At 33.5% G+C, this 15,965-nt stretch overlaps 1 long non-coding RNA gene across 1 annotated transcript in view; it reads right to left on the reverse strand.

Annotated features, from left to right (window-relative positions):
• Nucleotides 1-497: 497 nt before the first annotated feature.
• LOC149566590 (uncharacterized) overlaps nt 498-15,965 on the reverse strand; it is an 81,948-nt gene continuing 66,480 nt past the window's right edge. Inside the window, exon 9 of the long non-coding RNA XR_016362259.1 lies at nt 498-1,135. This is a non-coding gene — a long non-coding RNA (uncharacterized LOC149566590). The remainder of the gene's footprint in view (nt 1,136-15,965) is intronic.

Raw genomic sequence — 15,965 nt, forward strand, 5'->3', positions numbered from 1 at the left:
TCAAAAGGGATGTAACATGTGAATGGCGAAGCATTCAGGACATGGAAAGAATGGGTCTCATTTAAATTTATTATGCAATTTTAATTTACATTTGCCTAGACTCTAGATATTAAAGTTCACTAGTTAATTGATGCACTTTTTAAGGGCTAAATAAAAATCTCAATTAAAGCCCTGAGATTTATTGAGAAAATGATATAGGATAAATACATGATACGAATAAATAATGGTAGAAAAAATGTTTAAAAACTGTCAAAATTCATATGGTACAAGTAAGTTTTCGTAAAAAGTCCTTAAATGAGTATCAGTTACAAGAACAAAGTGGTATCAAATGATGCATGGAGTAAATGCAACACCATAACAATTTCCTAAGATGCGCTGTATCAGACTAGCTCTGTTAGAGTTCCTGTTCTTCCCGGCACTATAATAACACAAATAAAACCTGAAAAAATGTTGATAATTGTGGCCCTTTCTATGTTGAAAAAAAATAAACTAAATTTGAAACAAACACTACATACAAATTAAAAAATTTAGCATTAGTTTTGGGGGCGAAAATCTCAAAATTGATACAAAAATTAAACCGCGATTAAGACCTCCCAAAAAGTCTTTGTAATATTTCAAAATTAAAATCCTAAACAATGTGCCTTTTTGAATATAACATAGAAAGAAATGTTTAAGTGCGAAATTCCTCGAATGGCACTGCTAAAACGGTGAATGAGGAAAAATGCAACGCAAATATGAACCTGTGCTCCAAACTATGCTCAGACAGAGCCTAAATCTAAAACAAGGCAATAAAAAGATCAAGCTTTGCATTTCTCTTTAAAGGTGTAGACATCAAAATCCTGGTAACAGCAATACTGGAACTAAGGATAGCGAATTAAGCTATAACATCATGAAAAGTAAGGGCATTCAATCCAGTGGTCCAGGATACACAAGAATACTGTAAATTTATGTGAAGAAAAACCAAGATCAATGCAATCCAACGCGACATTTGCACCAAATTCTTTTGATAGATAAAGTCAACTGGGACAATTTTCTTCAGAAGGTAAAAGAACTGTGAAATACAACAGAGTATGACTCATTTCATAATGTGAACAGCTCATTAAATCACCCAGACCAAGTTTCTTCATGAGGTAACCTGCAAAATATGATAAAGGTGTCAGACTCACTTTGACAGTGTCCAAACAAAAGCTTCCTTCTAGAGAAATCGTTCAATGCAGAATTCAAATGAGACAATCACTTATTGTAGATAAAGCATATACATTATAAGAACAAGAGACATCTATTTTATTTTTACATTTCAACTGAATCGAGAAAACAATGATACCAGAACATGAATCTTAATAGGTCTCAGTAGGCTAGCAGTGCCATGCCTATAACTAATACCACAGAGCATGATGCGGTAAAAAGCTAATAGGCACTTAAAATCTAATCCACACGAGATCAGCTACAACAAAAGCTTCCTTCTAGAGAAATCGTTCAATGCAGAATTCAAATGAGACAATCACTTATTGTAGATAAAGCATATACATTATAAGAACAACAGACATCTATTTAATTTTTACATTTCAACTGAATCGAGAAAACAATGATGCCAGAACATGAATCTTAATAGGTCTCAGTAGGCTAGCAGTGCCATGCCTAACTAATACCACATAGCATGATGCGGTAAAAAGCTAATAGGCACTTAAAATCTAATCCACACGAGATCAGCTACAACAAAAAAAAATTATCGAGAAAACAATGATACCAGAACATGAATCTTAATAGGTCTCAGTATGCTAGCAGTGCCATGCCTAACTAATACCACATAGCATGATGCGGTAAAAAGCTAATAGGCACTTAAAATCTAATCCACACGAGATCAGCTACAACAAAAAGTCTCATATATCTATAGGCTACTTGTTAGCAGGGAACTTATGTTCCCGAACTCCCATGTGCAATTAATTTTTGGGAACCAAAAAATCCAAGATCTAAAGTACGAAGTTCTTTTCTCTAAAAAATAATTTCTTAGCACAAATTCTAATTTTGTCACTAGCTGATTCTAATTTAGCTAGGGGTTTTATTAATTTTTAAATTCAAAAAATATCAAAATTTCCTATAGAAACGTCCAGTCGTTTCTCTTGTTAATCTGGAAGTTTCTCTTCTAGAAATTTCTACTATCATTTGCTCCAGAGACCTCCAGCTCCCTAGAGCTCTCCATAGACCTACAAATCCCTAGTAAGCTCTAACGAGGAAGATAATTTTTAAGGTGCAAGAGATGCAGCATCAAAAAAGCTTATGTGCTGGAAGGCTTGAATCAATTTTGCTCCAATTTAAAGGTGATAACATCTAGAATGAAGCATGTGTCCAGAATGAAGAGCGTGTGGTCCTTATTTTCCATCATTGCATAAACCTGCAGTGACACAGAAGGTGTTCAACTACTGTTACCGATGAAATAGTGTGCGGTATGAACAAATTCATGGAAGACAATGAATGCAAGATGCACATAAAAAAAAACTGAAACCTTGTAAATTTTTAAGCAAGTTACCAACTTTTTCCAGCATCATACCACCCTCTGAAAAAACAGTGGTATGATTATCAATAAAATCATAATCCAACTTCTGTCGGATGCCATTAATGCAAATGCCCTATTATACATGTACGCAAATGAGAAGCAGGCAAAGTCACTTGAATTGTTCAACAAAATGCCTCAAAAAGATGCGGCCTAAAGGAATGTGACTATTTGCAGATTTGCACAAAAATGAATTATTTGGGATATTGCAAGCGAATGCAATCGGCAGGTATTAAGCCAAGCTCTTCAATCTTTGTCATCGTTTTCCCATCCTGTACCAAAATGGGAGCTCTAGAACAGGGTATAGACATCCATCAAAGGCATAAATGAAAGTTGAATTTACTTGGCTGCTGTAGTTCCAGGTGACCAGGTTTGCATGTATGAAAAATTCAGAAACATGAACAAGATGTGAGCTTTCACCCAAATGCCTCAAAAAATAATCGGTCTCATCAACAGTAATGATTGCAGGGTGTCTACAAAATGGTTAGTTCTAAAGATGTTAGAAACTTTTCAGAAGCCCAAGGTCCTTGGTCATAAGAACATACATTTTGCACTCACTGTGAAAAGCCCCGGCCACAGTAGCTTACCTTTAACCAGTACCAACATTTGTTTGCTTCTCAAACATTTTAAAAAAAACGTTATTTGCCACCAATCAGTAAACTACATACAAACTTAGGGTACAAGGTAAGCATATGCTTGCAAGAATTTTTACATGGATTATAAAATATAACCATTTCTGGGCCAGCCATTCAATCGAAGAAATATTAGTATTTCATGGAACTCCTGCCTACCAAGTCTAGAAACAAGGAAGGCTCTCGCAACACTACTGTTATTAAAATTTGAAGTGGAATTTGAGAGCTCGTTCAAGGCTATAATCAATCGCTATGGATATTTATCTTAGATACCGATTCTCTGCTGAAATGGCCGGACGCTGGTACTGATGCGTCCGAATGCTTGGGTGTGTTAGGATGCTGCGTGGATTCTTCAAGGAAGCGCATCCTGAGTCTGGGTTCTTGGTGGATGTGCTACAGTGCATCCAGCAAGACAGCACATCCACCAAGAACCCACATCCCTAGGATGTGTTTCCTAGGACCATCCGTGAAGCATCCAGGCCCATCTAGAAAGCACTCAGGGCCAAAAGGTTTCTTAGACGCCAATTTTAGCATGCATTTAATTGATGATGATGAGAATGTAGAATTTTTTTTTAGAATACTCATGATTTTGAATGACTGAATTTGATTCATGAATCTTGAGGCTTGACTCTTGATTAATTAACATTGAATCATGAACTAAGTTTTGATTTTGTAATTCAAACTGCATTTGAATCATGAGCTTGAGTATTTTCAAATTTATTAATTAGTTATTTCAATTTGTATATTTGTCACTTTGTGTTAGTGAAGTTTGAAGTTGAACTACCAATGGTGAAGCATTATGCTATGGAATGGTTTACTCTTGTATATATTTTTTTGCATACAACCAACATCGGTAAACTAGGATATTTCTTATTATTTTTTGAAGTTCTCAGTACTATTTGGGCATCAAATAGTAGTTTTACTAGTTCCTGCATCGGTTAGATGCAAATAACTTTTTCAATTGACCAATAGTACGCAAATATTTTTTTGCTTATATACAAATTTGTAATGTTCACACATTTATCTATGATTTTAAAATATGAAAAAAGCTAATTATCTTTATTGCGATTGGTTGGGAGTAAAACTAATGAGTGACATTAATTTTCATTACATATAAATATAGAATTTTCAAACACTTTGCAAATACATTGATTTATAAGAACTATATCAATGCATTAATTACAACTTTATCTTTTCCACATTTGTGACAAGTGGATTAACTTTTTAAAAAACAATCATTTTTATCTTCCACCTCACAAATGAATGTCTAATCAATATTAATTATCACTATCTATTTTTCTTAACAAGTTCAAATATAGATATTTTAATCAAATATAAAGATTTTAATTTTTAATTTTTTAACGACTTTTCTTTTTTAATAAACATACTTAAATTATTACTATTATTTTACTTTGATAAAAATAAATTAAACCAAATCATTTTTTTAATTATATTTTATAATAGTGTTTGTAATATGTATAATTGATAAGTATTACAATTTAAAAATTATATCATTTATTATTATTATTATTATTTTTTATTTAAACAATTTATCATTTAGTTTAAGTATATTTAAAGCTTAAATATATATTTTAATATTAAATTAATAATTATATTTTATATTAAAAAATATACAAAAAGAAATAACCACCAAAAAAAATGGTTCAATTCTAAAAGATATATAAACTATTATTAAGATTTTATAAACTATGTATTAAAATTAAATATTTATATTCTATTTCTTATTTATTACATTATATTTATTCATTAACATCAAATTTATATGTATTACATCTATTTATTATTTACAAATGTACATATTAAATATTAAATTATGCAGATATTATTTCATAATTAAAAATTACTTTATTTTATTAAAAACTATGAAAAATTAATGCATTCACAATGCTAATTTAGAACTATTTAACCTTTATTCTCACTCCCCTACACCTCTACAACCATTATGCATTAAGCACGAACTACGACGCATTGCGTCTCTTGTTAAGATTTTATCTTTTTTAGGTGTATTATTGAAAATGTGAGATTTATTGTAAAATGAATTTACATTAATTTTATTTATCAAATAAATTATATTTCTATATATAATAATAATAATTAAAATTGCATCTTAAACAAAATGTTTATATTAAAATTAAAATTAAATTATTAACATAATGTAATCAATGTTATAATTGTAGTTAGATTCTACTAAGCATAGGAAGTTTTCTAAATTTGGAGGTCGAAATCAAGAGTTGTGTGCAATACTAGAGGGATTTGTTCAAGGAGGGTTGTGGAGCAAAAGACAGTTCCCATTCTATTTTGGGATGTTCCTACATCCATGACATCCATGAGCTACAGCTGGATGAGAACTAGTATAGATATGTTAAATAAATCTATCTAAAGAAATGCCGATTAAAATTTACTTCACTGCACCCAAAACTATTTATATTTCTTTTTATCTTCATTTACTTTTTTGCACTAACCTAAACTTTTTATTTTAATTTTAAAAAAAATTGACGATTTATATCTCCTGAGATCCAAACATTATAATTTTAACAAATATTTAATGTGGTGTTTATTGAATTATTTTTAAATATATATATTTTGTTTATAATTAAATTAAAAATTTTGACATGTAGATGGTTGTCAAATTTAACATTTTGTCTATCTAAAGAAATGTTGATAGATATCCACCACATAATAATTATAATTTAATTTACTACATCTAAAATTCTATGCTCCACGGGGGCGCGTTTCCTGGGGTTTTACCCTCGTACCCGTACCGGGGACGAAACGGGGACGCGGGGACAGATTTTGGCCGTCCCTTGAGTCGTTCCCTTTTTGAAAAATTCAGAAATGTCCCCGAAACGGCCAATTTTTTTTGGCAGGAAACTTGGGGACAGCCAGCAGTATCGGGGACGGTTTTGCCGTCCCCTATCTGTCCCCGAAACTGCTGGCCGTCCCCTTTTTTCCAGTCAATCTGGTAAAGGCAAACCATCACCAAGAAAACATTTTTTCCTAATTTTTGTTGTTCGTGTGGCCCCTAGTCATCTTAAAGACATTAATAACAATATGCAACCCATCTTTGGTCCATTAAAACACTAACTCTTCTACTCATTTTTCGATTTAACATACATGCTAAGAGGAAGGAAAAAAACATAAGAGCAATAGCAGCAATGAGCAAAGATTGTGTTTAGTGAGGAAAGATTGTGTTTGGTATTTATTATTTACTAACTATTTTAGTTGGACTTCTCTTTATTTCATTCTGATTTCAGCATGATACTTGAAGCCTTTAAGCATTTTAATTTTTGCTATATATGTATGTGATATTGTTATAATGGAAGCACTTAGTATTTGCCATTTGATAATATTCCATGTATTTATCTTCTAAAATGTCTATGGTGAATGGTTTATCAATGTTGTGATATACATATTTGAATTTTGTCTCTATGTTAAAAAAAATCCCCCTATGTTTTTAGTCGCCGTCCCCTGATGTCCCGTCTCCTAAATTTTGGCTTCGACCTGTACCCATACTGGAAACACGTCCCCGTCCCCTAAAACGTCCCCGTCCCGGAAACTCCGTGGAACATAGCTAAAATTATTTATATTTTCTTTATCTCCATTTATTTAGTTTTTTACTAACTTAAGCTTTTTATTTTAATTTCTAAAAAAATAGATGATTTATATCTCCAAACATTATAATTTAAACAAATATTTTATTTGGTATTTATTAAATTATTTTTAAAAGTATATTTTGTTTATAATAAGATTTGAACTTTTGACATGTAGATGATTGTCAAATTTAATCTAGAAGAATAAAAGTCAACATTAACACACTCACACCATCCCACTCCACCCATTCTGCCATTGTAGAATACCTATCAGCATTAATAATTGGTATGTTCCTTGTTGGGAATATTAAAATTTTATATTTGCAATATATCGCAAAGATAATCAAACTGAGGTCATTTTGTAGTGTATGCATCACAATTATTACATATAAAAATTTAACATTCCAATTTGGTTGCATTAAATTTATGTTTTGTTTTTCAAATATTAAATGTTTTTAAAGATGTTAGACAAATAAGTACGCTTTTCTTAAACAATACGCAGGTACTCCAAGTCTACAAGAGCTCTTGTTTATTAAATGCTTCATTTGTTTTACTACCCTAGATATTTTTCTTTATGCTTACTTCATTAGCCTAGATATTTCTACTTTATGCAAGCGTTTTATTTTCCCTTACAAAGAGAATCACATACATGCCCAAATGAATGCGTGTGTAATTCTAAGGATGACAATTAATAATTTTTACATCTCCATTTTGGCCTCAATTTGATTGCGAGTCTCTGCATATGAGAGTGTGTACCTCAAATAATTCACATGCCTTGTAAGGATAAATATTTAAAAAATTTGCTCAAACACTACTATGCTAATATTAAAGCAACATGGCAAAATACGCCACTACATCAATGTTTCAGTTCAAAACCAATAATGCAACATTACATTCAGCCATCATTTGTCAAATATCATCAAAAACCATGAAACAAATCATCATCATTTTGTTGTTGCAAAGTAGAAGCACAAAAATTAACATTGGAGGCCCATTTAAGACCAAGGTTGTGATTGTTGAACAGCAGAATGATGATGATTTGTTTCATGGTTTTTGATGATATTTGATCAATGATGGCTGATTATAATGTTACATTATTGATTTTGAATTAAAGACATTGATGTGGTGGTGTATTTTGCTATGTTGCTTTAATATTAGCAGTGTATGATCTTATTTTGCTGCTGCATATATATATAAACAAACTCAACCCAAAAAAATTGAATGAATTTCGAACCCGAATTAGTATCCGAATCCGAACCGGCAACTTAGCCTAGATCCAACGAGTGCTAATTGTTCCATTCATTATCATGACAAATGGGTTCATGTACAACTCATGAAACATGGATCAATAAGATTGACTCAAAAAAGACAGTTGAATCCTTGTCGCAATATCACAATTCTGTCGAACAATTCACATGCCTTGTCTATGCTTCAATTTTGTAAATAGTGTCTACCAGGATAGTTGCAACTACGCCATCTAACATAATTCCTTTATGCTTAAATCAATGTCCATACCCTATTCCAAAGCTCCCATTCTGGCAAAGGGAGTTAGGATGCTGGCAAAATATTGTAGAATCTAGTTTTACACAGACCTAGCTATTCTCCCTACAAACTGCACAGTTGACCAATTTTCAAAAAATCAAAAACATCATGGATTTTTCTGAAAATTTCAGCATTTGATCTTCATGATCTGCATAGTTTGTAGTCAAAAACAACAAAAAAATTGGAAAAAAATCAGTACATTTTCGTGAATCTGGACAAAAAAAGTTGACTTTGTTTTATCTTTAGTGCATTTTGTCTTGAGATTAGCCTGTCCCGTTTTACACCTCCCAACTGTGTTTGCTTGAATACAAGCGTCCATACACAGATATACACACACTTGCCAATACATATACATACAAATGCTGTACATATGTGCATACTATGTTTGTAAGCATTAATCTCCTTATATAGATACAAATATGCATATATACATAAGCATGGTATACATATGTGAATACCTATAAATACACACAAATGCTATACATATGTGCATATATAGATATATCTATGTATGTAAGCATAAATGCACATAGTATACATACGCATAGTATGCATAAGTAAATGTATGTGCATGTGTATCTGTATACATATTATACCCTACAATCATGGTATGTTATAAAGCCACATTTCTTTAAGCCAATCCATTAAAAATGGCATACATATATATAAACACACACACACCCCCATATACATATTATATATGTACATAAAAAAAAACATGCATACACATATATATATATACACACACATGCCATGAGTATTCTTCCACAATTTGCATACATGTCCACGTGGCTAATTGCAACTACAAAATCTAACAAAATTTCTTTATCATTTATGCTTTGAGGGATGTCCATACTCTGTTCTAAAGCTCCCATTTTGGCACAGATAGGGAGGATGCTGCCAAAGGTTGTGAAATATTTGAACTCCCAACTTGTTTTCTCCATTATAAATACTCACACTAATCTGCACATGCATGTGTGTTTGTGTGTGTATCCTGCAGTCATGGCTTGTCATGAGACCACATTTCTTTGAGGCATTCAGTACAGGTAACATCTATGCAGAAATCAAGATGCACCGTTGTCCAAAATTTTAAATAATTAAAAAATATAGTAATATTTTTATTTTTCTATGTTTCTAAATCAAGTAATAATTCTAATCTTTGCAGGTAACAGCCTACAACACAATGGTAAATTGTGAACCTTTTATCTGGGAGGTCTTGGGTTCAAGTCTAGATTGATAAAAATAACAATTAATCACAATAAATAATAATGATAATTAACCTTGGCTTCCGTCAAAAAATACTAATTCTGATCCCTGCACAAACGAAAGTTTCATAAAAATGAAAATACCACTATATTGTATTTTGATTAATTAAAAAATTGATTAGTGATGCATCCTGATCCCTGTATAGACATTGCCTTCTGTAGAACAGTTCACATGCCTTGCCTATTATTCCACATTTTGCATAGTCGTCTAATTCAGCATTTTGCATTCATGTATAATTCAGCATTTTGCATGCATGTCTACCAGGGCAGTTGCAACTTAAACATATGTATACTCTCAACAAATCTATTTGTGCATATCTGGCAATCATGACATGCCATAAGCACATTCCTTTCAAGCACTCTGTCGTACAGTTCACCGGCCCGGTCTGTGAGTCCATTTTGCGAGCGTTTCTACCATGGCAATTGCAACTACAATGTCTTGACAAAAATCCATTATGCTTTATTGGATGTCCATACCTAACCCTGGAGTTTGATGGTCTGAACGGCAGTTTTTCCAATTTTAGGCCGTATGTGACAGCTTGAAAATTAATTGGACTGAATGGATTCAGAAGCTATATTTTATAAAAAAATTATATATGACACTTCAAATTACTAATAAGCTGTATACATGAGAAAGTTTTGGCTGCCTGAACTTACTAACTTAAATTTATATATGACTCATTTATACGTTGATTCACCATTTCTTATTCAAAATCAAGTGCATCAATAAAAATCACTCACATGAACAATATTGAGAAAGTAAATGGGATAAATGCAAGATCTGAATTATGATTGTCTCTGTCACATGCATACGGAAAAATGATATCTCTAATTGAATATAGCATGTGGACCAAAGTCCACTTAAAAAGCAAAATTCCCCTTGTCATAAGGGAAGGGTTTGCATTAAAGAAAGGGTTAACAGCAAAAATTCCTCCAGTGAAATGATAAAAGGCAATGGAGGGTTGACAGCTAAATTGTGTGGTAAAGGAAGTGTTCGAATTAAAATAGCAAACAGTGAAACGTAGAAATACAAATATATCCCTCAAATTTTGAGATTGCTGCAGTACTTTCTCTCCCTATCATTACCAGCCTCACAAATGTCGTTCAAAATGATGAATCAGGAAAAGTAGTGTAAATAGGAGATGCAGGCTACTATATTCACATGCAGCAATGCCTATGCAGCACACAAAATGTACCATTTGTTGTAATTATTAATTAATTAAAAACTTGAAAAACAATAAATATCACTGAGATCTATTAAGATTTCCACAATCCATGCTAATGCTTTCAAATTTCTCTAGCATCCTCATGATGGATCATGTAGTATGATCTGAAATGTTGATGATAAAAAATTATACACAATCAAATCCAGAAATTTGAAAGCAATAAATATCACATTTTAATTAATTAATAATTACAATAAATGAGGCATTTTGGATGCAGCATAGACAGTCGTCTCGCAAGCAAAACCCTGTACAATACTTCAGATCGTAAAGGGTATTTGTGTTCATGGTAATGAGTGTGGTTCTGAATTCTTGGAGGATTAGATGAAACATGAACTAATGGAAGTAATAATATACAATTTATATTGTATTTTGATAAGGACATCATTCAACAAGAGCTCTGTTGGAGCAGGAGTCCTTGCCTATTGTGAAAAGCATACCAAAATAATCATCAGAATGTTCTTTAAAAGGTAAAGGACAGAATTATTGTCACTGCAGACTGAGGATATTACATTTACTTTTTAGAGTTGTGACTGTTTTTACCTTTTTGAAGTTATTTAAACAGAAAACAAATAAGGATTTGGAGTATAGATTTCCATATGAATTAATAAATAGTTTACACAAAAAATAAATTATCAGTCCCTGCCTTATATAAGGCAGGGAACTTATGTTCCCAGTTTAACATATACATTAAATATTAAGATAATATCTTATACTTTCTATAATAGTCAACTACTTGTCTGTAGTCCGTCTTTCAGTCTAGATAGGAATGTTTCCTATCCTGTCTCTTTTGTCTTCAGTCCAGATAGGAATGTTTTCTATCCTGTCTCTAGTTTTGTTTCTAATTCCGTCTTCAGTCTACGTTGTTTCTTTTAGAAACAACGTCCTTCTAATTCTTTATAAGGAACACATTTGTTCCTCTGTTAATCAATCAATCATCCGGAAATCCGTTAATCCGCCAACTCTTCTTGAATCTTGTAACATTAAATTGGTGGAATCAAAAAATCTGAAACTATAATGTTTGGAGTGCTTTTATTTAAAAATTAATTTCTCAGCACAAATTCTTAATTTTTGATTGGTTATTACAAATTTTGCTGGAGTTTAAACATTTTTAAAAATAAACAAAAAAGAAAAATCAACAACAATCCAAAGATAATAAATGCATTTATTATTATGCAATGATAGATATAGTCGGTGGATGAGATTTATAGAATTTATCTGAAACGATGGGGTTTGCAAGCGCGGGTGTGCAAATGGCTTGAGCAGGTTAAAGCCTGCTGCTACCGCTATTTTGTAATCTCTGTTTGCAATGGAATTTTGTCTCACCCTCTTGACCTTCCCTGGACTGCCTTTGGAAAGGCAAAAAGAGAAAGGGCAGCCTCTGTTGCTCTGATTCATTAAAAGATTGAGGTGCATAGGAACCGCCTTCCCTTATTTCATGTTTACAACTGATAACCCTTGCTCTGCACAGGTACATTCACACCAATTTCCCCATGATCCTACTATTCTAAGGGCTCATTAGCCCTATCTATGTAGTCTAGTCTCTCAGTCAACAAGTCGAGCAGAGAAAATTGAAACCCATTGTTTCAACCATTAACTTATCTACCTCCCATCTTATTTCAACAGACTTTTTAAAGTTGGCATCGCTCTCCAAGAATTTTCAATCAGCAAACAAGATGCCATCATGTTCTCTGTCTCCTTACAGGAATCGATTCCCTGTGATTGTGTGGTAATATGCTCGAGATATACTCTTCATTTCATCGAAGAAGCATAGGCAAGACATGATAGGCCCTTAAAGTTCCAGATCCTCTAGCAGTAGCATAGGCACCAGCATCGATATAGGCCTGGGTGGAGACTGATCGCTGGTCTAGAAGAATCTGGACTTAGTTTTCTGAGCAACTTGAATTTGGAGGAGTGTAGTTTTCTGTGCAATTTGCTTTGCGATCAACCTGAGTTCGATTTCTACACACAAATTGATGGACACCATGGACGACATTGCAGAAAAGATATATTTTCTAGGTGTTCAAGGATGACTGTTGTTTGCTTCAGTCTTCAATGACATTCTCCAATGAAATCCAAGTTTTAGGGTATTCGATGTTTGTTATTTGTCCAGCACTGATGCTCTGGCTCCATGATTTTGTTAAATGTTGGCCTGCACTCAGTTGTTGAGTCTAAATTTCAGACACCACCCAGAGTCGATCATTGAATTTCAGAGAATTTAATATTATTCCAAGTATATCATAAACCTTTTATCAAAATGGATGGATTGTAACTAGGATGAAATTGTATTTTCCTAATCATGAAGAGCAAGTATCTCGAGTTCGCACATTAAAAGATTTTGAGACTGCCTTTTGCTGTTTAAAATGTGACGCAACTCTAAAATGTGGTCACATATGCACACAATATTGCCAATTGGGAGGTCATGACAACATCACTTGTTTTAGGAAATGTGGTAGTTCATTGTTCTATGGTATTCACATACTTGTATGAAGCAGTGCCATTTTAATTTGGATACATGTCATCCATGCTTTCAATGCAACCATTCCGGCTAATATTACCATACCTGTACACAATGGTTTCTTGTGCCCATTTTTAAGGTAATATTGGGTCAGTTTTAAAGTGATTTCAGAATGATCATAATTTCAATACATTTACGGTTATATGGCATTGTTATCTCTGATTAAATGGGTCTCTGATCGTTTGAATTTTTTGAATGCCATTTACACAAGGTTGAAGTTTTGTTGCAATTAACACCAGCAATTTCAAAAAAAATTGTAATTAACTCCATTAGGACTATGGAGTCGTTGATTTAAAATTTTATCGAGACCTGCAATTTCTAAATCTATTAGGACTGTGGAGTTGTGTCATGTTTTACAATGCACCTGGCTGCCTGCAGCTGGCTTCTGGCCAGCACCCGCAGGGCATCCGGGCGCATCCGCAGGCCCAGCACCGGCTAAGCCCAAAAAACAAATAAAAAACAATATTTTTTTAACTTAAATTTGCATTAAGACATGTGATGGAAAGCATTTTTAAAGTGTTTTTTCACTATGAAACCCTAAAACGACCCTAGAAGTCAATATAGAAGCATTCACAAGAGTCATTTTAGAACTTTGTTTGCACCTACAGCCACCCCTTCATTGTGAAGCTAAGTTCAGCATTTTCGAAGAGGATCGATCAAAGAGGGAGAGATAGCTTTCTCAAAGAAGTTTAAACCATTCAAGGTAAGTGATCAATCCTTTTTTTGAGTATTTAGATGATTTTTTTTGAGTTTTTGATGATTTTTTTCAAGTTCTTGAAGCTTTTTTAAAGTTTTTTTTCATTTTTTTTTTTTGAAAGATATGTAGAAGCAACTTTGGGTATCTATTTAAGTAGTTTTTCTCACTTCTTTCCACTTGTATGCATGATCATTGCTGTTCATAGTTGTTAGGAACTAATTAAAATTTATTTATTTTCTTATAAAATAGGTTGCAAAAAACTAGCCAAGAATGGATACCAGTGGTAGTGCTAGTCAAAGTTCAGTGGGGGGCCAAGGAGGGGAAGGGACTGATAATTTCAAAATTGATGTAGGTTCTCCTTTGTGGAGACATACAACACGGATATCACAGGTTTTAGGAGGTGGCTCGTACTATTGGAATTGCAATTATTGTCAAAGTAACAGAGGAAAACCTTTCAATAGCTCATATTCCCAAGTGAAACTTCATTTTATGGGCCCTGTTGGCAAAGGATTTGGAATGTGCAAAGGCAAAAATGGTACTGGGATGACTAGTGCGGAAATACTTTTATTTGTAAGAGAACAAGAAGCTACTGATGCATTGATCAATAGATCAAAAATAAGCTACTATCAAGGTCCTTCCTCAAAGAGCAAGCTACAGACACCTACTGAACCAATTGCATCCTCCCAACACCCATTCTTGCAAGTACCTGTGCCAGGAGAGGATGAGGAAGAAGTGGAAATTTCAACCCGCAAAAGACTGCGCTAATGAAGCTATTGCACGTTGCCTCTATGCAAATGGGCTTCCTTTCAACTTGGTGAGATCGCCATATTGGAAGGAAATGGTGGCAGCAATCAAAGAATCACCAATTGACTACACAAGCCCGGGGTATGAAAAGGTGCGTACAACTCTATTGCAACAAGAGAAGGCATATATAGAGAAAGACCTTCAACCAATCAAAAAATCTTGGAAAACTTCGGGTCTAACTATCGTGTCAGATGGTTGGAAGGATACAAGAAATCGGCCACTGATTTATGTGATTGCAGTTTCCCCCAAAGGGGCAATGTTTTTGAGGGCTATTGATTGTGAGGGGCAAGTGAAGGATTCCAAATTCATTTCTAGAATTCTCATCAAGGCCATTGAGATGGTGGGTAGTGAGAATGTGGTACAAGTGGTCACAAACAATGCCAAAAATTGCAAGGGTGCGGGTGCTTTGGTTGAGAGTCGGTATGAGCATATTTTTTGGACCCTTCACTCCCTTAACTTGATCATGCAAAGGATTAGCACTGAAGTAGATTGGGTGAAGAAAATATATGAAGAGGGGGAGGACATACAGATGTTTGTGACCAACCACCACATGTCACAATCTATTTTTAGAACATACTCCAAATTGGAGTTGCTGAAGGTAAATTAATTTTTTTAAATTACTAAGTTTCATGGTTTTGTAATTTAGTTAAAAATTAAATTTTATAATTATATTGTCAATTGACATATTGTTAACTTGCTTAGGTTGCTGAGACCCGTTTTGCATCTCATACAATTGTTATGAGACGACTCCTCAAGGTAAAAGTTGCATTGGGCCAAATGGTCATCGGTAATCAATGGGGTGTATGGAAGATCTCAAATTCAGAAAGAGCACAAAGGATCAGGGATTTGATCTTGAGTGAGAGTTGGTGGGCTCGTGTGGCATATGTATTGGATTTCACCAAGCCCATCATGACTATGCTCCATTTTGCTGATATAGATACACCTTGCTTGGGGGATGTGTATGATGGCACAGACACCATGGTTGAGAAGGTAAAACATTCTATACAAGCACATGAGAGTGACCCCACACAATGTGAAGCCTAATGCACCCAAGTGCAAGCAATTATCCACCATAACTAGAATAAGATGACTACCCCATTGCACCTTCTTGCATATGCCTTA

This window comes from Cupressus sempervirens, chromosome 3 (genome assembly GCF_028749045.1).
Source record: "Cupressus sempervirens isolate cs-2001-9-10 chromosome 3, ASM2874904v1, whole genome shotgun sequence".
Taxonomy (NCBI): Eukaryota; Viridiplantae; Streptophyta; class Pinopsida; order Cupressales; family Cupressaceae; genus Cupressus; species Cupressus sempervirens.